Source organism: Lissotriton vulgaris, chromosome 10, assembly GCF_964263255.1.
Source record: "Lissotriton vulgaris chromosome 10, aLisVul1.2, whole genome shotgun sequence".
NCBI lineage: Eukaryota > Metazoa > Chordata > Amphibia > Caudata > Salamandridae > Lissotriton > Lissotriton vulgaris.
The window spans coordinates 17991149-18016216 of record NC_141698.1 but is presented as its reverse complement, the minus strand read 5'-3'; positions in this window follow the sequence as shown (position 1 = coordinate 18016216).

The window sequence follows — 25068 nt, the reverse complement described above, 5'->3', positions numbered from 1 at the left end:
TGGCTGAATCATTGAATGCCAGAGCAGACAAGTTCAGCTGTTGGTGCCTAACAGATCACGAGTGGCAATTACACTTTGAGGTGGCGCAAGGACTTTTCCAAGCATGGGGAGAACCTTGGTTCGATCTGTTCGCCATTGCCAAGAACGCACAATGTCAGGACTTTTGTTTTAGTTGTGGCACAGAAGTGAAACAAAGTCTCAAATCCAGAGGCATTAGCTGTACAATGCTGTATCCAGCTAGATTAAAGGTGGACATAAAAGGGAAAACATATCTCTACCTGTGTGACAGCCACATTCTGCAAGAAGCACATAACATTAAGAAAACATCGCCACAACCAGAAAGGTCGCCCTCCATGGCAGAAGGCCAAAACCCTGCTGCAGATGCCAGCAGCATAGAATGAACTACCCTCACTAAATCCAGATACTCTGGACTGGCCTTGGGGGCGGCTACTCATACGGGGGCCAGACCGAGACATGGGACAAGGCAACTGCATGATCAACTATGAAAGAGCAGGGCTGGACTGTGGGTATGAACCATGACCCTTTACAAGATGCATGAGACGTTGTGTCCCATGGCGTGTTTCACCTCTAAACTACCAATATGGATTAGTGTTTGGTTTGCTGCGGTGACATGGCACTGATGTTTAGAGTGATCAGTGCAGGTAGGTGTTTTTTTCTGTTGGTATTTTTTCAGTCTTTTAGTTGTACCACATAGCTAGATATAAATCTATATATGGGTCGTGGATTGGTGCGAGATTCTATTAGATAATAATAATAAATAATAAAGACATTTATAAAGCGCATGGTTACGCCATCTTGGAGTGTCCCCGCGCTAAGTGAGAGGGAGGAGCAGTATACTTCATCTCGAGGCCACTACATGCTGCTGGAGAATAATTAGGTTTTAAGCTACTTTCTGAACTTGATCTCAGAGCTTTCCAGCCTGGGTTTTTGTGGGAGCTTATTCCAATTCTGAGCGGCCCGGACCCTAAAAGAACGACCCCCCCCCTCCTGGTCTTCTTTACCTTAGGAATCTCCAATAGCCCGGTGCCAGTAGTCCTCAGAAACCTCCTTGGCGCATATCTGGTGATCAAGTCACTCAGGTAAGATGGACCAGCATTGTTAAGAATTCGATGACAAGTGCATAGTGTCTTAAACATGACTTTTTTTCTCACTGGTAGCCAGTGCAATGAGTTAAGGGCTTTTATTGAAGCCGCCCTCCTAGGCTGACTAAGGACCAGCCGCGCGGCGGCATTCTGCAGAACCTGTAGTTGTCCAAGACCCTTGTCCATGGTCACCAGATAAAGTATGTTGGCATAATCAAGGCTCGACATTCTAAGCGCGTGTACCATGGTCTTTCTTGCCCCTACCGGGAGAAGATCCAGTGTTTTACACAGCTTTTTCAAAACACCAAAACACTTTCCAACTACCCTTATGTGTCCATCATAGGAAAGAGCAGGGTCTACCCAAACCCCCAGATTTTTCGCCTCGGTACAGGGGTAGGACCTAGGCTTGAAGGCCACCATTCCGTCGACCAGCTCGAGGTACTACCTCTCACCACCAGCACCTCGGTTTTGCTGCCATTCAGTTTAAGGCAGTTCTTATCCATCCAGGAGGCAAGCTCCTGCATGCAGTCCCTAAAGTTGGATGCAGCAGTCTCCGGAGCCTGGGATAGGGAGATCAGCAGCTGGGTGTCATCCGCATAGGAGACCACCCAAACTCCATAGCCCTGCACTATCTCTGCCAGCGGCGACATATATAAATTAAACTAAGTGGGATTCTGGGCAGAGCCCTGAGGCACTCCCTGCTGCAATTCAATGTCTTTGGAGTCGTGTGCACCCAGTCTGACCTGAAAGCTACGTCCAGTTAGGAAGGATTTCAGCCATTTCAGGGCGGATCCCGAGACACCGCCTTTATTCAAACACTGCAGCAAGGTGTAGTGTGCTACAGTGTCGAAGGCGGCACTAAGATCTAACATTATTAGAGCCATAGTGTGTCCCGCCTCCGCCCCCTACCTGATGGTTTCTGTGGCCCTTACCAGAGCAGTTTCCGTGAAATATCCTGCCCGAAATCCAGATTGCAACGGGTGAAGGAGGCTCGCGTCTTCCAGATGTGTCATAAGTTGGCGGTTGGCCACCTTCTCCGCCACCTTTGCCAGGAAAGGCAGAAGCGAGATCGGCCGAAGGTTGTCTAGTTTGTCTAGACTAACATTAGGCTTCTTCCTAACAGGAAGAACGATAGCACGTTTCCAGTTTTCTGGCAGCGTATGCAAACTAAAGGAGACATCCAGCATGTGTCTGATAAATGGTTCGAGAATATCCAGGCTCTCAGACATCACCTTAGCAGGGGCAGGATCACTGGGTGAGCCAGATTTAACACCGAGGCAAATACTCTTAAGAGTCTCAGGAGGGGAAACAATGAAGTTGTTTAGTCTAATCGTTGTCTTAGACTCTTCCATCAGTTCTTCATAATCAGCCCCTTTCCTTAAAATCCCAGAGAAGGATGAGTATATCACCTCTACCTTCTCGGAGAAGTAGTTTGCGAAATGATTGCACTCCCCTGCATCGCCCCTATTAGGCATAGCCGTCTCTGCCAAGGAGGAGATTTCCTTATATATTTTAAAAAGTTCCTTAGTAGAATTCTCCGCCATTCCGATTTTGGCCTTGTAGTTGGTGGCCTTAGCCTGTCTCAACTGTCCTTGGTATTTCCTCTGTTGCACCCTATATCCTGGTTAAGAAAGCCCTTTCTCCATTGCCTCTCCAACCGTTTACATTCCGATTTTACGCTATGTAACGCTTGGGTGAACCAATGAGCAGTTTTACGCTCTCTGCCACCAGCTTTGTTTGAGAGCAACGGCGCCACCTTGTCGAGCTCATTGATTATGCGCCTCTCCAGATTCAGACAGACTGTGTCACTGTCGGACCTGCCAAAACCAAGAGCTTGTCATGTCTTAAGGCTAAGTGGGCAATGCCCTCCGACAGACTCGGCAGAAAGCGTGTGGAGGGACCCGGGTCTGTAGATCAGAAGTCCTTTCACTGTCCGGTTAGGGCTTAACTTTAATGAAAAAGACCCGGCCTCACTATCAGATAATATGACCGGTTCAATGAAGCATTCAAGGGGAGATCTAAACATCACTGCTATACCATTTCTATAACAAAATACTAACGGCCTGATTACAAGTTGAGGTGTTATTTATTTCCCCAGATAAATAATAATACCATGTGGTATTTTATTTATCAGGTGCGATAAATAGCACCTAGTATGGGTAATAACATGTGGATTTTGGTATTTAACACCCCCAATATGGCATTATACTGTAAATAATGTATGTTCTCCCCTATTAGGTTTCGGCAGGCTTAACCTGCCGAAATGTAACAGATGTTGGGTTTTATACCGTATCCGATAATTATCAAATGTGTTAAATAAAACCAAATTCATAGTTCCGTCCCATGCTTAAACAGGGATTTACACACCAGACTGAATTATCAGCCCAGCTTGCAATCTGGCCCACATATTGCTATCATGCCATATTTGCAACTGAACAACCTTCACAAAGTGAAACAAGTATTGTCATATTTAGATAGTCCCTGAATAGAATTGGGTGTGCTCCAAAAGACTTCCTTACCTTCATGACGTCCTAATAAACTTGGTAGAAGACGGAGTCTCACGAATATTTCTCCTATTGCACTTACTCCAGAGGTGTATGTATTCTTATAGGCAGCCATGTAGACTTTAAGCTGATCCGGAAATTGGAGGACCCTAAGGGTAGATCTATAAAACTGGCGGGAGTGCTCAAAAACAAAAAAGTAGTGCTGATGAAGACCTACGCCCCAAATGTTGATGCACCCATATTTTCCCCAACGTTCTCACCATCTTAAGGAACACTGTCAGAGACTATAATATGGGACAGTGATATTAATTTGGTCGTAAAACCCACCCTAGACTGCTCTGGGGCTAGGAGCTTGCGCAATGCTCTTGTCGGCAGACACTGGGTACTGTCATGGAAATGTGCAGCCTGGTGGATTTGGGCAGGAAAGGCATAAAGATAGGAGGAAATGCACATTTGACTCCCAGTCGCATGGTTTGTTGTCTCCTAGTGCTTAATGGCTGTTAATCTCTAACATGACATTCTGGGCGACGGAGGTGGCACATCTCCCCTGGACATTATCTGACCACTCTCCAGCGAACCTTGCACTTGACATGCCATGCACTCCAATGAGCCGTCCAACCTGGATATTCCTTCGGGGGACCCTTGTATATCCAATATTTTACATGGAATTCTACCCTGCAATTGTGGAGCTTTCCCAACTAAACGTAGGCAGTGTCCAGCCCTTATGCAAAGCATTGAAAGCATATATATGGGTTGCACTAATCGCCAAACACTCCGGCATTCTAGAAGATAGCAAGCAAAGTTGGGATGCCTTGAGAGCGACATGAACATATCAGAAAGTTGAATCACTACTGACCCAGTCTGCTTACATTAGGAAACAAAATCTCCTACTACAGATCTACTGTGACCCTGCAGGCTGGAAGGGGAATTTTCTAGCCACAGGCAGTTTCTGTATCACCCAATGTCGACGCCAAGTTTGATGCTTCATTTGAGAGTCTGGCAGGTTGGTTAAGCCCTGGGCTAGGATCGTCTGACTGATTTCGACAAGGCTTACAAAAGCAAATTAGCCCCTCGTGGATTGGAGGTCTATGCAGCTGCATTAAAAAAAATGGCACATATTGCCCCAGCAAGTGCTGCACATCATACCGACCTAGGTCGCTGCTCAATTTAGATAACAAAATCTTGGTAAAAGTGATTGCAACTCTCTGTTCCATGAAGACATATAGGCTGTACTATTCCATCAGGATTGGTTCCCCTTAGATCCACAGCAGTTAACTTCGATACAATATTCGCAGGCAATTGAGCCCTGCTTTGAAACCATGGTGGCCCTTTCAAGATTCTGCTAAAGCGTTCGACTCCTCAGAATGGCCCTTCTTGATGGCAACGCACCAACTGTTTGGCGTTTCAGGGAGTGCTAGGAAGCTGCTGTACTCTCAACCAGTAGCACGGCTCCTTGTACTTAGTTTAACTTTGGATACATTTTGTGTGACTTCCTGCATTCCTGCTGTCTTCCTTGGCAATGGACCCATTGACCTGCCAGTTACAGGAACTCCATATGCACAGGGTTTTGTACTTCCACCCTGAACGCACGTTGTTTTCTTTTTATTATTTGTGAGGCAACTGGCGGGTAGCCTCTCAACCATGATTAGAGAGATAATCAGATCTGGTTTGTACTTAGACATATTAATAAATTGAATGAAAACTGAATTTTTCACACAGTCAGGCGTGATCTGGAATCCAAGATTAACTGAGTGGAGGACTCAGTTGTATACTTAGTAAGTAGATTACGTAGAGATCCCACAGCAACTATATGATTAAACTATGGTCTGGAAGTAGAGATGAACCCACCTGATAAATTACTGGATAATGCTTCCGCTCTCTCTGGCAGGTCGAGTGGCCCTGGTTAAAGGGTTTGTACTCCTTAAATCCCTCTACTTGTTTACAAATCAAGCCATCCCGTCGAACAAGTTGACACTTCCCTATGAGCGGGGTGGGTTTGAGGTTCCACACTTGGAGTCTTAGAAACTAGTGGTGCAGTGTCATTTTTCCAGACATTGGTATTGTCCAGATGTCCCTATGTTACACTGGAGGGAGAGTGAACCAATGGGGTCCTTTTAAGGTCTCTTCTGCCACAGGGGTCATTGAGGCCACGGGCTGAAGTTCACACGGGGGCCACTACTTGCTGGTCACCACAGCAAACCCTTGGTCGTAAAATAGATATCATTGTTAATGTTCACATGCACTGCGTTTAGCAAAAAATCCACGTGTGCCTCCTACCAAAGAGCGCACAATACTGGAGATATTTAAGCAAGATTAACTTATTTGAGTTTGGACACCTATATGCAGAAGGTACATTTATCCCCGCGGATCAGTTTAAGTCCAGGGGCGGTCCTTCTCCACTGGACATATACAAATATTTCGGACTGCAACACAGAGCACAGGAAATGATCCCAGGGTTTCGTTGAGGAGCCACACAAGTTCACACCACTCACCCACCTCATTGTAGCCCCAGACTCCACCAGATGGGTTTCCAAGTTATACACAATGGTATGAGAACTTAGATTTGGGGGTTCAGCACATCACAAACAGGCATAGGAATGACACCTAATCAGACGCACAATGGAAATACGTAGTTGCTTACTGATGAAACAGATCACCGTGAATCACACACACAAAGTGGTTCACTTACACCTGAAAGGCAACGCTGAATAGACCTGTCTAGGTAATATCATTGCCCATGTGGTGCAGAGCACACAGGTTTTTTTTATTTCACTAACCAGTCCCTAATTTGTAAAATATATATATATATATATGTGCCAGGGCCCTCGTCAGAAGACAACTGCACCTTGCACCAGCTGTTGCCCCTGCCAGTGCTGGCAATGACCGTACCAATACAACTGCTAAGCATCATACTCTTACAAGTGTGACAATTCAGATTACTCCAAGCCCCCAATCATACAAGAATGGTTTAGGCAGCAGGTAATATTCATTTTCACTGTATATTGAATAAATAAAAAACTATTGACCTCACCTCTAAATTAGATATGCAGCGTTACCATGTGGCACACTGTCATAAGTCCCGGTGTTGACAATTCAGTGCTGGTGGCGAGCACCGAAATCTACCAGCTCAAATTAAGTACTGACTTAGAATAACCCTCCCATATTAAAGTACTGACGAGAGATAGCCAGCATTATCTCCAATATGATAGGTAGCCGACTGGAGACATGGACGTTAATTGCCTTGTTGGGATATCTCACACTGATCGTACTTAGAACTGAGGGGCTCACTGGGATGGCACTGTTGATGGCCAAGCAAAGGATTGCCATGCACTGTGCAGGAGGACTACACCTAAAAAGAGGCGGGCTGAAGGATTTGCCTATATGACCGAATCACAAACGCTATGCTACAATTGTTTAACCCTGGGCAAAGCTTGGGTAGTGGTACTCTGCAGACTTGCACGGAGTTACTGGAAAACTCCTTGAAATTCGCAGAGTTCCGTGGCCTGGCGGGGTCACTCATTGCACCCGTCCCCCCCCCCCTGCTAAACCCCCATCCCCTCTCCTGCGTATTAAAGCCTGCTGGCAGGGAGACTTACCTTCCGTCCAAATCCGTGTCCAGCCCCTGGCTCCACGAGGCTTCCGCTGCTCTGGTTCAATTAACAGGAAGAACATGGCGTACTGAGTGAAAGCATGCCTTAACCCTTTAGGGCCAGGCATGCCTTCAATGAGTGCGGCATGCACACTACAGTTCTTCCTGTTAATTGCATCGGAAGCTGAGTGGATCCAGCAGCTGGAGCAGGACCCCAATTTGGAAGCAAGGTAAGTCTCCCAGCAGCACCGGTAAACTCTGCGATTGCGGAGTTATGGAAAACTTTGCACTCCAAATGGAGTGCGGAGTTCTAAAACTCTGTAAACTTCACCGGGAGAGCGGAGTTAACCGCCCAGCCTTACAATTGTTGAACTTTAGGCCTTGAGATATATGGAGTCCCCTAAGGATGTATCTGACTCAGGATGATACTGATATTTCACATGGCCAACCACAGGGGTGCCAGCCAGGAGTGAAAACCCCTTGGACAACTCAGCCTATTTATATATGTGGGATGCAGTAAGCTATAACTCTCAGAAACCCCTCCTTAACACAGACGACCATGCCGAACAGATGGTGCAATCAGATGTGTGGAACGGATAAGCATATCCAATCTATTCATGTTCTTCAATATCTGTTGAATAGTCCCTTGTTCTGGTTGAAGGGTACGATCAAACATAGTGGTACCTGTGTGTCTCATGTAATGTCTATGATTCACGGTTATCATATATTGGTCGCTGATCTATCTCTTGGTAAGTTTTTGTATGTAAACTAAAGCTAAATAAAGCAACCCTACGCTCAAATGCTTTAGCCGCCCCCCCAAAGGATCTCCCGAATTAAAAGCATTTCCAGATGTCTATTCCTTCTCCAACCCATGGCAATCCCACCCATGTCTGAAAAGCCCACTCTCAAAAGTCGAGCCTTGAATGTGATGTGTTTCTGTGTGATGAAGATTGAGCTACCATGTTTTGGGATATTTTTTTTTTAACATCTGGCAAATATTCTGCTCAGTGTGTTGCCCTGTGGTGAGGACAGCATGGAACCAGCAATGAAAAGCTGATGATATGTAGATGTTAAAAATATATTGTACGGTTACCCTATAAATCAGGGACGATATCTGTGAACAAAAGAAAGGGACCCTGAACTGGGATTTTGCTTGCAGCTGGTTTCCAAATTTCCAAAATGCACTTCAGCCAGTTTACCATGTGTGGGCATGCAGATCCCATAAAATCCCATACATGTATGTAACTCCCATGCTCGGGAAACTCAGAAGAGCACAGCTGGGGGTCAAGTATTGGAATGGATTTGTTCAGCGAGTTCTCCTGGCCAGCCAGTCAGTTCTTCAGAAGTCTGACTTATTTGCCTAAATTTGATAGATCGTACAGGAGCAGAAAATATATCGCTTTGTGTACTTTACACATGAAATGACCTGCACCATAAACTGATTCTTCAACAATCTTGTGATCTGTGCTAATATAAGTGCAGACTACATTCCTTAAGGAAACCAGAAATATTTCCTGTTGCCAGACTCGTCATTTAGTATGACATTTCCTTTTACTGTTCAGGGATTTATGATTTTTCAACTTCAGAAATGCAAAAAATGTGAACACAATTTGTATTTTAATCCACGTTACCCAGTATTGGATCTTCGATAGATATACATGCTTTAAGCCTTCCTCGTCCAACTGTGGCCTCACGATAAATCAAGAAAGGAGTATTTTCCCAAGCATCGCCTGAAAAACATTCACTTCATTATCTTATTCACATATTTTGACAAGAATTAAACTTCAACTGATCCGCATGTAGCATCCGGATCACAACTCCCCTCAGGGGCTACTATAATTAGTATTGTCTACAGCATGTCATGTGAAGAGAGTCTCCTTAAGCTCTGCCCAATCCACTTCAGGAAAACCTGAAAATCTTGAAGTTCTTCATTTCCATCCAACTTTGACTGCTTCTGAACATTTGGTGACATTATTTTCTCTGAAACTTGAAAGAACATACTGTCATATACATCAAAAAGGGTCTCTTCAGACCTTGTGATACGTGTTGGTAGCTGAAGCTGCATTCTGAAGATACCCACAAGGAATGTATTTACGGCCCACAACCGCTCATAAGGCAGAGGACTGTAAGATTTACCTAACCTTTTCCTCAAAGACTGTAGGACAGAGAGAGTAGATTGGTTATTTGGCTTCAAAAGATTCAGGCCAAGGAAATCCCTACTTCAGGGTTTGAGAGTGAAGGCATCTCCGAAATGGCTTAAAATAGCTCATACAAGAGAGCGCTCATAAGGCCGTTCATTAAAACATTGTTCTGAAACAAGATCTTCCAAGTGTAATGTTTCATATAAGTACCCTAATATAGGCCCGGGTAACATCATATACCTTCACCTACATTGTCTCCCTTATACTACACAGTAACAAGACTTTACGATTGAACCTTTACCTAGTTCTTGTTTTGGGCACAGAAGGAGGGTTTTTCCCTGAACAATAGCGTCCTATAACTTCATCAATGGACTGACACAGTATGAATGAATATTCATGAGGGTTTTGGAAACCAGGCAGGGTCTACACCACCTGCATAATCTCTACGTACAAGGTTCATCCCATACGTCATCCTCAAATCCAACAATGGCTAATACATGAGACAAGGGACAAATAAACCCTAAATACTTTTTTTTAATAAATAAAGCACATCTTGCTAGGGTTGGCAGATGGGACCGAGACTTCCAGACTGACACACTGACCAGAGACGCTGAGGCTCCTGAATGCAGATGCTCCAGCTGACAGTGGTCTAACACATCCCTTGTGGGGTGTCCAACTTGAGACCAGGACGGGGTACCACACTCTCACTTCAGGTAATGGGCTTAGACTAAATCTTGAGGTTCTGTAATTCTCGAGTCTGACTCCATTTTGTTCTGTGCCACCATTTTGTGTTGCCCTCATGTAGGCCTGTGACGGTAGCCTGGCGATACGAAGTGGCCTGGCCTGGCCTACTTTGTTTATGTATACATTAAATAGGTTTCTTTTTGACTCTTAAATGAACTGTAAGAAACTGACCTCTTCACCTGAAACTGACCTCGCAAAGCCAATTTCCCTGATCGATCTTTGTCTGAGATTTCCAATCAATGTTCAGGACATCGTTAACATTTAGTTTCCTTGCACATGCCTTATCTTGTTCAGCATCTGTTACCGTTTCTTTTTTATGTTTATTCATTACATGGGTTATTCCTTCAATTATAGGTTTGTCCGGCTTGTGGAGATTGAATTTGGGACATTCCTAATAATTAACTTTTGGGTTGGGATATTGTAAATTGAGTTTTTGTTATGCGACACTTTGTTTGAAAATGTACCTTATTGGCTAGAATTTTGTGCAGTGGGTGTACATTTATAATGTAAATATTGGGTATAAAAGGAGACATCTCGCCTTAGTAAAAAGAGCAGTCTCCTGAGAATTTACACCGTGATGTATTTCTGGGATCACTGTTACTAGCTGCAGCTAATAAACTTGGTCTCTGATGCCATCCAGAAGTATTCCGTGTCTCTGTATACCAAGACAGGTGAACTCGAAGATCTTAGGCGTGCCCCTGACGCCGCTGGGTTAAACCCCGGTTCTTCAACCTTAGAGGGATTCTTGGCTTCACACCTACTCGCATGCTAGGAACACTTAGGTACATCTAGATTGGCATCGTAGGAGTATGCACACTTTTTTCATGCTTTATGTATTTATGATTATTTCAAGATGGTAGAACTGTACTATCCTTTCATTTTCACTGTATTGCTAATCATATATATCGGCTACTGTCCTAACGGTTGTTGCAGCACATCTATTGTACACTAGAATAACAACTGTGCAATAAATACTTATTGTAACATGCCTGACTGTTTCTTCTGTATAACTCTCTGAGACTGAATAAGTGAGCACGAGTGACTGAGCGAAAAGTTGTACATTGTTTCCAGGATCCTGTGGGATCAGGGTTGCCATGTTCTGAGGTTGCCAGAAACTATTCTCTCCCCTATTAGAGGAGATTCTAGGGGCACTGTGAGCCAGCTAATGCAAACAGGCTAACATTCTGGGTGGGGGTGCTCAGAGTCAGTCTGCCACCAATCCTACAGTTTATGTTATCCAAACGCACAGGTCATGTATGGGTAATAAAGGAACTACTCGAAAAAAGGAACCACCAAAGATGGTATTAAAGAAATCCGAAGGGAGGGGTTCAAGAGACCAAAGTCCTCCTTCAAAGATATTACAACAACGTAAGTACAAAAATGTATGTTTGTTTCTATTAAAAGGCAAAGATCATAACCTCAAACTCTAATAATAAAGGCAAATTTAATATAGCCTTCTAGCCCGCCGTAGAGGGCTATATCGGCTACTAAAGACCCTCTCCAGCGTTAAAGGCCCCGAGCCGAAGGCGAGGGCCTTTAACAAGGGAGAGGGACTTTAATAGCGATATAGCCCATCTACGAAGGGCTATAAGGCTATTAGAACATTCTGTCACTAGAGGACAGAATGTTCTAACAAAAAAAACAAAGCCTTTTGGGAGCGCGAGGGGATTGGAATCCCCTCAGGTTCCCTGAAGCCTTTGTTCACAACCAGAGCTGTGAACAAAGAAACATTGGAATGTTGGAGCTCCAGGCTTATACCAGCCATTATAAGCCCAGAGCACTCCATTGTTGTCAATGGAGCTCCCAACATTCCAATGTTCTAATACTTATTTAAGCAAAGCATTTTCAATTACACCTTTTACAATTCCCTCGCTGACAACGGAGAAAATGTTGAGAAAGCTGCAGTCGACTGTCAGTGTTACCTTAGTCGATGAAAGTAAGAACGGACAACATCGTTTTCGAGGACCATGGTGATAAGTACAACCACACCATCGATGACTGAAACAGTGGTGAGGAACCCATCTGCATTACTGTCGACTAAGAAACTATCAGTGACACTGTTGACGAAAACTCACAACATTACCTTAAGCAATTCTCCCTTGTCCAACATCTTATGGATTGCATTGTCCCTTGTGCAGCAGGGCCTGGCAGTGGCTACGTTTACGTGGCAGCTCTGTGTTTACGTGGTTATCTCACCAACCTTCCTTGTTTAGGTCACAACTAGTGGTGCATTTACTGAAATGTTTTCTCTGCTGTTTCCTCCCACTACATTTATTGCTTCCCAATGGGGTTTGAACCTTGTTTTTAGTTTCTTGATGGAATCTGCATTTAAGGCGATGTACTCTTGCCTAGTCTGGCATCTTACTCTAAAAACAGATCTCTTCTTCTAGCCCATTGGGTCGGAGAACTTCAGGGACTCTAAGTTTGTCTATCCTTCACAGTTTTGTCAACCCGGATAAGTTGGTCCTTTGCACCTATTTATCCTTCGTATACAAAGTAGTTTCAGCATTTCTTATTGGCTAGTCTGTTACCCTTCCGTCATACTTCTCGCCTCCTCACCCAATATGTTTGGATAGGCTGGATTCCAGGCTTGGGGTAGCGTACTAGATCAAGATTATATGACTGAATAGAGTTAACGACGAGCTCTTTTTGGCCTTCGCCGGAGCTAAAAACTGCAAGAACGTGACCAAACACACTTTTTATCGTGGGTCATCCTCTGCATCAAGATCCACTTGCCCTGGCAAAGAGAGGCTCCAAGGGGTACCCATGCTCATTTCACGAGGAACATGACTGCTTCCACAGCTATCTTCACAGGCGTCCATGTTGCTGACATCTGTCAGACATTTACATGGTTGTCCTTACATACTTTTGCAAAGCATTACTGCCTTACATCCTAAGCATGCAGTGGCGGGTACATTACCCAGTCTGAGTCCCATGATTTTTGGTGAACTTGCCCTGCTCTGCACCACATCCCATGGAGGTACTGCTTTAAGACTCCTTCTTAAGGTGAAAAGTTACTTACCTTTGTTAACGATATTTCAGGTGGATGCGTAACGTTCCGGCAGATTTCTGTCTGATAAGCTAGTGTCATGATTAATTAGATCCCGAAGAATGCAACGATGTGATGTGTGATATTGGTTGCTGTGGTGCCTCTCTCAGTTCCTTCTCGCAAGTCTTGGTGGGCTGCAGAAAAATGCCAGGCACTGTTGCCAGTGCACATGTTGGGGCTTAACATACTCCGGTGACATCACATTCAGAGATGAAATCATGGCTGAAGCATCATACCGCCCCTCAGGCAGGCACCGGCTGTAGATTGCAGCAGCCTTCGGCATATGCTTATCACCATTTCTTTTCTTGGTCGAAACAAGCTGGGTTTGTTTGGATCCCACCTTTATACTGAATTTCTAGAAAGATGTTTATTCACTGTCAAAATTCCTGTAGCCGGTTTGGTTGCTTTTCAAGTTTCATTTCCTGGCTGCAGTTCTGAAACAGTCTTTGTGCAAGGTGATGGCTCTCACAGCAGACATTGATGAAGGTTGCTCCAAGCAGGCACATCCGAAGCATCAGCACAACGGAGTGTGAAGGCTCTGCGCTTGATTGTGCTCAGCCTTTCTGCAGGTGCAAACAAAACAGGTGATGGACAGAATGTGGATCAATGTCACACATTTACCCCAGTCCAAAGATCTGGGCCCAAATCCATCGTTTTTTTGCACTCCACACCACCCTGGGTTAGACAATGGCAATATGCAAATCAGCTAGCCGGGCTGATGAGAGGTGTTACCTCGAAACCGGTCCGGTCCTCGGATGCTTGATTCCGTTCTGGGAAGGACATGGCTTTTGTAGTTCGGACTGGACTGTTCCCATGGGGCACAGGGTCAGAGCTGATTTGCATATCGCCATTGTCTAACCCAGGGTGGTGTGGAGTACAAAAAAACGATGGATTTGGGCCCAGATCTTTGGACTGGGGTGAATGTGTGACATTGATCCACATTCTGTCCATCACCTGTTTTGTTTGCAATTACCGCCATAAGTGCGCTGGGGATGCTCAGGCGTGGGTCCCAGGCACTCCACACCACCGGAGTCAAGCTAGCCGGGCTGATGAGAGGTGTTACCTCGAAACCGGTCCGGTCCTCGGATGCTTGATTCCGTTCTGGGAAGGACATGGCTTTTGTAGTTCGGACTGGACTGTTCCCATGGGGCACAGGGTCAGAGCTGATTTGCATATCGCCATTGTCTAACCCAGGGTGGTGTGGAGTACAAAAAAACGATGGATTTGGGCCCAGATCTTTGGACTGGGGTGAATGTGTGACATTGATCCACATTCTGTCCATCACCTGTTTTGTTTGCAATTACCGCCATAAGTGCGCTGGGGATGCTCAGACGTGGGTCCCAGGCACTCCACACCACTGGAGTCAAGCTAGCCGGGCTGATGAGAGGTGTTACCTCGAAACCGGTCCGGTCTTCGGATGCTTGATTCCGTTCTGGGAAGGACATGGCTTTTGTAGTTCGGACTGGACTGTTCCCATGGGGCACAGGGTCAGAGCTGATTTGCATATCGCCATTGTCTAACCCAGGGTGGTGTGGAGTACAAAAAAACGATGGATTTGGGCCCAGATCTTTGGACTGGGGTGAATGTGTGACATTGATCCACATTCTGTCCATCACCTGTTTTGTTTGCAATTACCGCCATAAGTGCGCTGGGGATGCTCAGACGTGGGTCCCAGGCACTCCACACCACCGGAGTCAAGCTAGCCGGGCTGATGAGAGGTGTTACCTCGAAACCGGTCCGGTCCTCGGATGCTTGATTCCGTTCTGGGAAGGACATGGCTTTTGTAGTTCGGACTGGACTGTTCCCATGGGGCACAGGGTCAGAGCTGATTTGCATATCGCCATTGTCTAACCCAGGGTGGTGTGGAGTACAAAAAAACGATGGATTTGGGCCCAGATCTTTGGACTGGGGTGAATGTGTGACATTGATCCACATTCTGTCCATCACCTGTTTTGTTTGCAGCCTTTCTGCAGGAGCACTGAGGCTAAGATGAAAGGGCAGCCCTTCCTAGAAGCTTCCGTATCCCTAACAACAAAATTTGCTCACCATCCCCAGTCTTCTATCAACCAATAAGCAAAGGTCAGGGAGAACTAATCAGCAATTCCTTGCTAAACGTTCCTCATAGAATTTCTAGTGGTAGCCTGTCTCCATCAGCTGACAGGCCAGTGTCCTGGGTTCCTCCCCTATGGTGCAGGAATACAAGCAATGCTCTTCCATTGTCTGGGGAAGATTTATTCAGGGCCACTGGAATTATGTGGCAGGGGAGGGCCAAATTATGCAGCAAGAGAAGGCAAATTATGCAGTGTAATGTGGCACATTTTGTCATAGTATTACTTCATTATTTTGTCATTTTTACACATGTTAACACTGTTTCTGCATTGGTTGCACGTCCTTAGTACCAGTTTAACAGCCAAATATAGCAATAAGGAACAGAAAAGTGACCAGTCAACCTTTGCAAAGGGCCTTCTACTGCCAGCATCACGAGTCGCTGCAGTTTTGTTTGAAACCATTTGAACTAGAAACAAAATTGTTTTTGTTAATATCTGCCGATTAGGCAGCAGATGATGCATTATGTGACAAATGCAGCAAATGAATAATTACGCAAAAAATGCTGTGGCCGCACAATCACATAATTCCAGTGGTCAGGGCTTTACTCTATCCTCCATCTTGTGTCTTGTTGATCCAAGGGTAATCCAAATGGATTCCACTGGTCTCAACAATAATACTCTTACCATGAGGTGGTGTCTAACAACCATCCATAATTTTCACGTACATAATCGACACGCATGCGGGTCGTCAATGCAAGGGTGTTACATATACGTAAAATTGTACACTCCTGAACCAGGAAAAAGGTCTGCTCAGTACTATAATCTGCAAAAAACAATATGCTGCAGACACCGCTTTGCGTCATCCATGCAGGACTTGGACAGGAGTCGCATGTGAAGGCAGAAGGCATGCTTTGTGTGCCCCACTAAGTTACGGACAGGTTCTGGACCTCATGGACAGGTCTAAGCCTCAGCGCACATGCTAGATTACCGTGTCAGTTGGGCCAAGAAGAAGTCAGGATACCAGTTTCACTTCCAGTTCACTCAGGCCAGAGGTGTGTGTGCACACACACACACCCACCCACCCACCCCCGTTGGGTCTGTAAACCTAGGAGCACACAAGTATCTGAATGCCATGTCTGCCACCAGGCTCAAACTCTCATGCTTTTTGTTAGCGAACCTCATTTCCCACTGCCCTGATGAAGGCCAATGTTGGCCGAAAGGTGTAGGTGAGCATCTGCTCAAACAAACCACGCTTTGCTACTGAGCTCGGTGAGCACGCCTTTGTTTCGGGAGGAGGGACCCATATTATATTTACACCAACTAAGATTCCCTCCATTTTCCTTTAACCCCTTGCCCCCGGCTGGAATTCTGCTCCTGTGCGGCACATTCCGATTGCGGGCGTGGTCGTGATGGCTCCTGGCCGGGAGCCGTCACCAGCATGCAAGGGGTTAAAGCACTTTACTTGTATTTGGCACGGTGGCCGCTTTACCGAAACTTTTCGGGAAATTAATTTTTAACGCTTTCCTTGTTGACAAGCGTTTTACTGTCCGAACCCCTTGCACCGGCAACTAATCAATGGGAGAACATTCTCACCGAGATACACTACTATGAGCAAGTGATATTGACTAAAAGGAGGTCTGGTTCTTTCTTTAGGAAAAGGCGCCATCTAGTGGACAAGCTTAATAGCGTTACGATTGCAGAAGGCATTTAAAAAGGGTAGAGTGGCCTAGGGTGAGATATGTTCTGTCATGCTAACTGCCTGCATCTCAGGAAATATAACTGTAAGCACAAATATTTTTCAATTTTTTGTTGTTTTTTCTTACTTTCTTTCATAGTGATTAATGCATAATAATAAAAACACACCTCATACCACACATGCTGAGTATCATGAAAGACTCTCCTGTAGAATCAGGACAGATTCACATCCCAAACCACCATGGACAGTAAATCTCCAGATTCTCTGTTGACGGCAGCCTGTCCTTGAGAGCACACACCCCACCGCACTCTCCCAGAATCAGAACCAGGCTTCAGAACCGCCATCCAAACCCTGGTTCTGTCCTGCCTGGATTGTGAGAGCATCCCCTGCTCTGACCGGTCAGAGGTGAGGAGATCTGGCCAGGCTGGTCAACAGACGAGCTGGCGGGCAAGCACCAAACTGTCTAAGATATATGGAGCCCTCGATAGACTGGTCAGGCTACCTGAGCGGGGTACCTCCTGTGTCCACACAGCCCTGAGCTCTGGGGGAGGTCACGTATAGCTCGAGGGTGGGTTATGAAAGGATTGGCGAAGATGGCATCCGAAGCAGGGGTGAACTCTCTACGGGACACAGATGTGGGCAAGCAGAGACATTATTGGACAGTCCGTAGTCCTCACGCTGAGCGCCCACATGCTATTTGGGAAACAGGTGTAGTATATCGCGACATGGAACACTACTCCGCATTTTTAGATTTGCCCATAACTTTTGATCCCCATGGACAGCTACAAAATTTGTCAATTGCCTGGCGTAGTCAGCTACGGTCCAGCATGCCAATTTGTGTGCAGGTTTGTGCAGGGGATTAGGCCGCTGTCAATGCTCGATTTAGATTTAGATCCCAGAGCATGACTCCTTTTACCCTTTTAGCTATCTGCCAACCTGCTCCACGTCCTATGTGATCAGTTGGGCACACATATGACAGCGCCAGGGTGATAGCGCGCTTTATAAGTGCTGATAACAAGATCCTGGCAATACTGCTTCTCCCACATATGGCGGCACTCGTCCACAGGGACTAGGCAGGATTTATTCCTGGCCACAATACGACTATTAATGTTCGGAGACTCCTACGTCTGTTGGAGCAGATTCATATGACAAGTTGGAAGCTGCAATATTTGCAATGGACATCAAGAAGGCCTTTGATAGCCTGGAATGGCCTTATCTTTACAGAGTAATGCGGAGATTCGGACTACGGAAGGGGTTTGTGGCTGGGACCAGATTGCTCTATATGGTTTTGCTGGCTAGAGCGAGGACGGGGTACGATTTCAGATAGCTATCAGGTGGGAAAGGGCACTAGGCAGTGGTGTCCTTAACGCCTCTCTTGTTTGTGTTGGCCATGGAGCCTTTAGCTTGTTATGCCAGATCTGGAACCCTCTACAGGGGCCTGGAGATATTGGGTGAACAGCACCACATTGCATTATACGCCAATGTTCTTTTGCTCTTTCTCCGGACTGTGAGGGAGGACTTCGTAGGAGCAAAGGAGCTCCTCACACACCTCGGAAGGTCTTGCGCTTATTGGTCAACTGGAGAAAGTTTTTTTTTAACATTTTTATTTGCATATTAATACAACTCATCAATACAATCATGTCATCAGTAATTCGCACGCCCCTGTCTCTCACCCACCACCCTCCCCTCCTTACATCTCTAATAAGTTCCATGTCAATCCGACGTCAACTGGAGAAAGTTGTGCTTGTTTCCAACAGTTGCTGGTAGGGATAGACCAGAAATAGTACATGACGTAGTATGTGAATCCAGATGCCTGCCATATCTAGGGTTTAAAAGTCTATCACGACTCCTCTAATCTCCTGGAGGGCAACATTGGGAAGGCTATACGAGGAGTGAGGACGAGTATGGAGTTCTGGGCTTCATTACCCCTCTCTGTGATTGGAAGAATTGAAAACGGTTGTGTTGCCACGATTGCTATATTTTTTCGTAGTCGTGTACTTCGAGACCGCGATCACTAATAGTTTGTTTTATCTGGGGTCTGGCAGACGATGAGTGGCACTGTCCACAATGAAGACACCCACTGTGGCAAGCAGCCTATCCCTCCCAGACTTTGAAAGTTATTACCTGGCAACCCAACTCCAGTGGCTCATGCAGTGGGTTGCTGGAATTTGGGCCCCTATGTCCAGATCTTCGTCAACTGTGCCGATTGGTGTTGCGGCTGTCCCCCCCGGGAAGAGAAGGTAGCCCTGAGTTTCCAGTGCTCCATAGGGTCTGGACTTGGAGCTTGCAGGGATGAAATGTAAAGTGCCCCATGGCCCTCATCTCTCCAGGGGCCGCTTCATTATCAAAGGAGGCCAGGGACCTATCCCTGGGACACCAACGCATTCATATGGGCTCCTAGTGGGACTGGGGCTCCCTAAAAAGATGAAAAAACACATCAAATAGACTGTTAATGTTTGACTATGGACCCCATCAGGTTGGCACCGGCGAAGGTGTATCCAGTCACACTAAAATAAAGAAAGTGTGCCATACCACTTTGAGCAGATGTACATCCAGTGTTCCCTCAGGCTCATGAAGAAGGCATGTTTAAAATACTGCTCTGACGTGGCCTCCTGGCTGTTTGAACACTGTTATAATAACAAAAACTAAAATAGGAAATATCAGACCTAGAAATTTGAAAAGAACATTAATAACTATTTTTACCAAAGTTAAACCATATGTATCTTTTTCCAGAAATTAAGTGATGATTCAGTTTGCAAAGACTCAAAGAGGCAAAATGTTCTACAAATCAAATGTTGCGAGTTTAGTTTAAAAAAATTCTCCATGGGTACAGATGCTGCTACATCCAAGCACTCTGTCTCCCATTCAGTCGGATTTCGTATCAGCCCATTTCTTCGCACATTCATAAGGTTCATCCATCCAGTATGAAAGGGGCTTCCTGTTTCTTTTTCAGCTGCCCCAGCCCCTCCTACTCGGCTGACAAGACAGCCATGGAAGTGCACCCAGCACTTTCTCTCTTGAGCCACATTTTGAGCTACAAAAGAAAATTACACCAGGGTCTTCAGAAAACTCCTTAGCACACAAGCTAAAGGTCAGGATGGCGAAGCCCAGGTAAAGTGATTTTTTTTCTTGCTTGTTGGAACATCATAGGCATAGTCTTCAGCACGGTATTGACTCAGGCGCTGTAATAGCTGCTTATTTTTCTAGGCCCATGTGTAACTACCTGCTCCACTCCAGATTTATCTAGAACTGAACCATAAAATACTGGGCTGTAACTCTCCTTTCACCCACAAGGTGGTGGTGTTACTCCATTTCTGGGTGCTGCAAATCATGTCACTGTGCCTAAAAACACACCGCTGTGGAAGTTATTTTCCTGTTTTAAGACGGTTTTAGTTTCTACCGCTCTGGCTTCCCCTCCCCCCTTTACCGCCAGCCCCCAGTGCTCCTGGTGAACTGGGGTCAGCTGCAAGGGGCAGTGAGGGCTGGATGTCTCACGGAAGCATCCATAAGTATGTGAGATCATTTGAGTGGATCCATAAAGGCCAGCAAGATATGGAGGGTCCTTTGTAAGTATTCTGGGCAGATTTACAAGCCCCTTGTGACACTTTTGCACCGCAGTCACGTTTTGCGACGCAGCAGCGGTGTAAAAAATGCGGACAATTTACAACATGACGCATCTAGGGAGATGCGTCATGTTGTAAAGCCCTACGTAACGTTATACCTGCGTCAGGTATAATGTATGCAGGGTGGGCGTTCCCTCGCAGGAATTTCTCATAGAAGTGAATCAGTGAAATCTACAAGATTTCACTACGCCACCTCTAGGAGGCCACTGTGTCAAAACCTTACGCCTGCTTGAAGCAGGCGTAAGGAGTGACGCTGTGTAGTGGGAATAGGCCTCCCCATGCATTGCTGGAGTTGCGTCGTGCTTGCGTTACGACTCATGCAATGCGTGACTTTTGCCCCAACAGATGCATCAGAATTTCTGACGCATCTGTCAATCCTTGCGCCATTGTGTGCCGTATTGTAAATACAGTGCATCCATGGTGGCGCAAGGGTTTCTAAGGGTTGCGCAGGGAAAGTGATGCATCTCTACAGATGTGTCACTTTCTTGTAAATCTGACCCAAAGTATTTGCATAGATTGGTGCGAGTAATTATAGTAACAATAAATACTGACGCATGCACTCTTAACTGAATGAAAGACTGGGTTAAAACCTGTAAGGATTCAGATGTATGCCTTGCAGCTTGCCTGCAGATATTTGCATTTCTCTCGTGACCCACTGGGCTCTTTTACTTGTACTGAAACTTTACATTAGGATCTTTGTAACAGCCACTGAGTGCAGGTCCGGCTCTAGGGCAGTTTGTCCGGTGCGACTGCACAAGGCACTAACTTCAGGTGGGGGCGTCGTGTTTGCAAATACATTATGGTTTGGATAGCACCTGCTGCCGTGTTCCTGGCCCCAGCAATTTTCAGGCAACAATAACAATTTCAACATACCTCCAGTGATTAATGTTCTTTCAAGAGAGAGATCGGAGGTTTGTCTAGTGGACGTTTTGACTCATGGTAAGGTAGCGCAGTGGGTTAATTAATATGCCTGCTGCAAAGCACGTGTACCATGCAGATCACACAGTGCCCATAATGTAAATAGGTCAGCAGGTTACTACTTTTGTCAGAGAGATCCTTCTGTTACTTGACAGTTTATAAGTTAAAATCCTGAGGGGCCATTTCTTGCAGGCTACACGCTGTGCGCTGCAGCGGGACATTGACCCTGCACCCAATGATTCCAGCTTGTAATGCACAGATCTCTGTAGTAAACGCAGTAACCACATTTGGGATGTGTTTCAGGCTATGGTTGGGGTTTAAGAGGAGCGCTTAATTTGAGCCAGTGGCTTCCGGTGCTCGGCACTGGCACTTAATTGTCAACACTGGTCTCTATTATAGTCTGCACCATGCTGGCGCTCTCTGTTGGATTTAGAGATCTGCACAACAGCAGGTGTTTATTAATTCAATATATATTAAAAATGACTGATCCATGCTATGTCCTTCCAGCAACCTCCACTCCTGTCAAGTCCACTTGATGGTAAGCATAAAAACTGTGGAGGAAGGATGAGCTGGGACCCATCCTCTGCAACAACTTGGACCCCTCCTTGAGGTCTCCGCCAACCCGTCATTCCCCTGGAAACGTTCAATCCAGAAAAGCAACACCTCTCCACGACTTGTCAATAAGAGCCCCCATCCATTGCCGACCATGCTTACTACCTCCGCAGCGTCTGGGCCCTTTTGTAACTTGTACTCACCTCTTGCATCTGGTCTTCTTAAACCTGCACTACAAAGATAGCAGTGATGCGCAGGAGTATATGTCATGCATGGCTGTCGTAGGGCACCACTAGCAACAACTAGTGGATTCTGAATCCACTAAGAACTTGTTACCCACTGTTGCTGCATCATAAATGAATCCCAGACAGCTGTGGCTGGACTCTCCGAGAGCCTGTTGGAGCAGTGATCACAGCTTTTCAACTGTGGGGTGGGAACGCACCAAGGGTGGTGAGACTTAATCAGTGATGTTAAGGGGTAAGAGGAAGTGGAAGCCAGGCTATATATGGCCCCACCATTACTCCTTGGCCCACTGTAGCAATTGAAAGCCGGAGCAGATGGTGTTTGGGCCATACAGAACATAAAATGATAGATTTTTGAAAAGTCAATCAGAGATGTTTTTCACCTTGGAGTGGAGTGACATCGCAGAGAACTCGAGCATCGCTTTGTTGTCTATTTGATGTCACTCAGAACCCCTCGTTGAAAAGCATCCCCGTAATTCAGTATTGCTCATCTACAATTCAACAGGTTTTAATGACGAGTATTTCAATTTGTCACCGTGCTGAGACAAAATGTGATTTTGCATAGAGTTTATTTATTTGTACTTTTTTATTTTTAGAGTTTTCTATAGTGCGAACAAGACCCAGAATAGGGTATCAGAGCGCTTTACAAAACAAAGCAAAGTAAGTATAGAACATTTTTGCAAAAACATATCAGAGGAAGTAAACAAAACTTTTTTATACAAGGTTCGTCGGTAGCATAAGAGATGATAGAGGTGGATTGTTAGGAACAGTGGGAATACGTTCGGGTACGAGTAAGTCATAGATGGCGAGGGAGTCATTTAGGGGAGTGTAGAGACCAGTTTGATGTAGTAAGTGGGTTTAGTGCCGTGCTAGTCAATGAAATAGCTGGTCTGATAGTGGCCCCCATACAGTGAGGCATGTGCGGAATTAAGGGAGAGTCACACCAGCCTTGTTGCAGCAATTGTTACATGATTTCCAAAGCCTGCTAGGCTCTTTCAACATAATCAGACTTTCCATTTACAGTGTCATGTTGTAGAACTGTACTTCGTAAATGATGTAACACTCAACCAATCATTCAATCGGCATTTGTTAAGCTCGCCGCTGCTTCAAACAGAAGTGTCCGGGCGCTCAAAGCAGACAACAGAGAACCAACCACATTATCTTAATAATTAGGCTGCATCAAATAACCAGGATTATAGTTTGCTTTTAAAGGTGGCCAGCGACTCAGACCAGCGCAGTTTGTGGCAGACTTTTCCATAGCTCGGCTGTAAGAACTGTGAACGTTCTTCCTCCGCGGCGGGTCTTCAAGAATTTTAGAATCCGCATTAAGAGGCGGTTATTAGACTTTAGTTCTCTCTCTTGCGTGTATGGGGTCAATCTATTCCTCAAATAGCGCGTGGCAGCTCCGCTGAAAGCTCTAAAGGCCAGCGGTAGAGCTTTAAATGTAATGCTCTGTGCCACCGGAAGCCAGTGCAACTATCTTAAATAACCGTGGGCGGAGAACTCCGCACCGCCCGTGGAGTATGCGGAGATTTGCCAACTCCGCTTTCCGCGGAGAACGCGGAGTAGGCAAATCTTCGCACACTCCGCGGCGGAGCAGAGTTGACCAGCCCCCAAGTAAGAAGTAAATAAATACAAATTATAAGTAAAATAATGAACACTTACTTTGCTTTCGGGGACCCTAGGCTGCCGTCCTCCTCTTCCGCTCCATTTCACTGTGATCTGCGCATGCGCACACGCTCGCACATTCCTTGCACAAAATACATAACTTACTTATGGTTTTCAGTTTTACAAAGTAGACTGAAGAAATCTGTTTGATTTGAGTGGCGAAGGAGAGTGTCGAGTCAAATCTGATGCCGAGATTTCTGGCAGAAGGAGGTGGTATTGGCGGGATTACGATCATCGCGCCACCAGAGGTTGGACGACAGCAGCCCTCCTTGATGGAAAACCAAAACTTCAGTTTTATTGGAATTTAGTTTCAGACAATTAGACTCCATCCAAGCCGCGACTCCTTTAAGGCACCGTGGCGCAAGGACGCCTGCGTCATGGGGCACCTTCCTGCACAAAAACAATCACTACAGGCATTTTCCTCCTTCAATGTGTGCTGTAGAATGTAGCACGCTTTGAAAGAGGAAAAAACGAGGATAAATTAAATCATTTCTCCTGGTTGAGCCTCGCTACGCCTCCCCTGGAGAGGCATCGCATTAACACGCAAGTCCAGATTTACAATTCCTCGTAAATCTGGAGATGTGACTTGTTCCATGGGTGTTACGTGGGAACACCCACAGCGACACCAATGTAACGGCCCTTCCACGCAAAGTGCTGCGTGTGAAGGGGCCATATTTACAAGCAGAGGATAAGTCAGGCGGGTGGCTTTTCCTCTCCATGTAAATATGGAGAAGTGAAATGCGCCTCCAGTACGTCACAAAAAGTGACGTACTGGTGGCGCAGGGGGCTTGTAAATCTGCCCTTACCTTTACACCCCAGGTTTCGCTACGATCAGCCAGGGGTCGAGGTAGAAGTTGTGCAGACGCGGGCTGCGGGCTGATCCCTGCGGTGCCCCACACTCCCACGGCTTAGATCTTGAGGAGAAGGGTGTCGGTACACACGTTGGGATCTGCGCTCCGGGAAGGATTTGAGCCACGCGAGGGTCTTGCCCTTAATTCCTGGATGGCACTAACACTGAAACAACATTCTCTTGATTTTATCAAAAATAAATGACAGGTGATGCCAGATAATATATATACTAACTAGACGATCTGTGTCTCTGTGTACGAAATACTTGTGTGTCATGTGATGTATGTTGTCTGTCTTTAAAAAAAATGTTCATACTTTTCACTGGCGAGCTAAATCATCTCT